Raw genomic sequence first — 314 nt, forward strand, 5'->3', positions numbered from 1 at the left:
CCCGCCACACCCCTAGGCCCGCCCCCGACTCTTGCCTTTGGCCTTCCTCCTCCCTCTCCTGCTCCCTCCGCCCCACTTTCCCGCCCACTAGGAAAGCCCCGCCCCCCCAGTTCCGCAACCCAACTCCTTCCCTCCTTCCGTCGCTTTCCCCTCTCCCCGTCCCCATGGATGCCTTCGATTGGCTAAACTGGCTGTGCCGCGGCGGGGATGCATCAGAGCCTCATTCTGATTGGCTGAAGGGTAGTCGGGCCTCTCATGATTGGCTGATAAGAGGGAGACAGCAAGTGTGACTGCGCGCCGGGGTGGACGCCGCT

This window comes from Grampus griseus (genome assembly GCF_964374135.1).
Source record: "Grampus griseus genome assembly, chromosome: 5".
NCBI classification, from domain to species: Eukaryota; Metazoa; Chordata; class Mammalia; order Artiodactyla; family Delphinidae; genus Grampus; species Grampus griseus.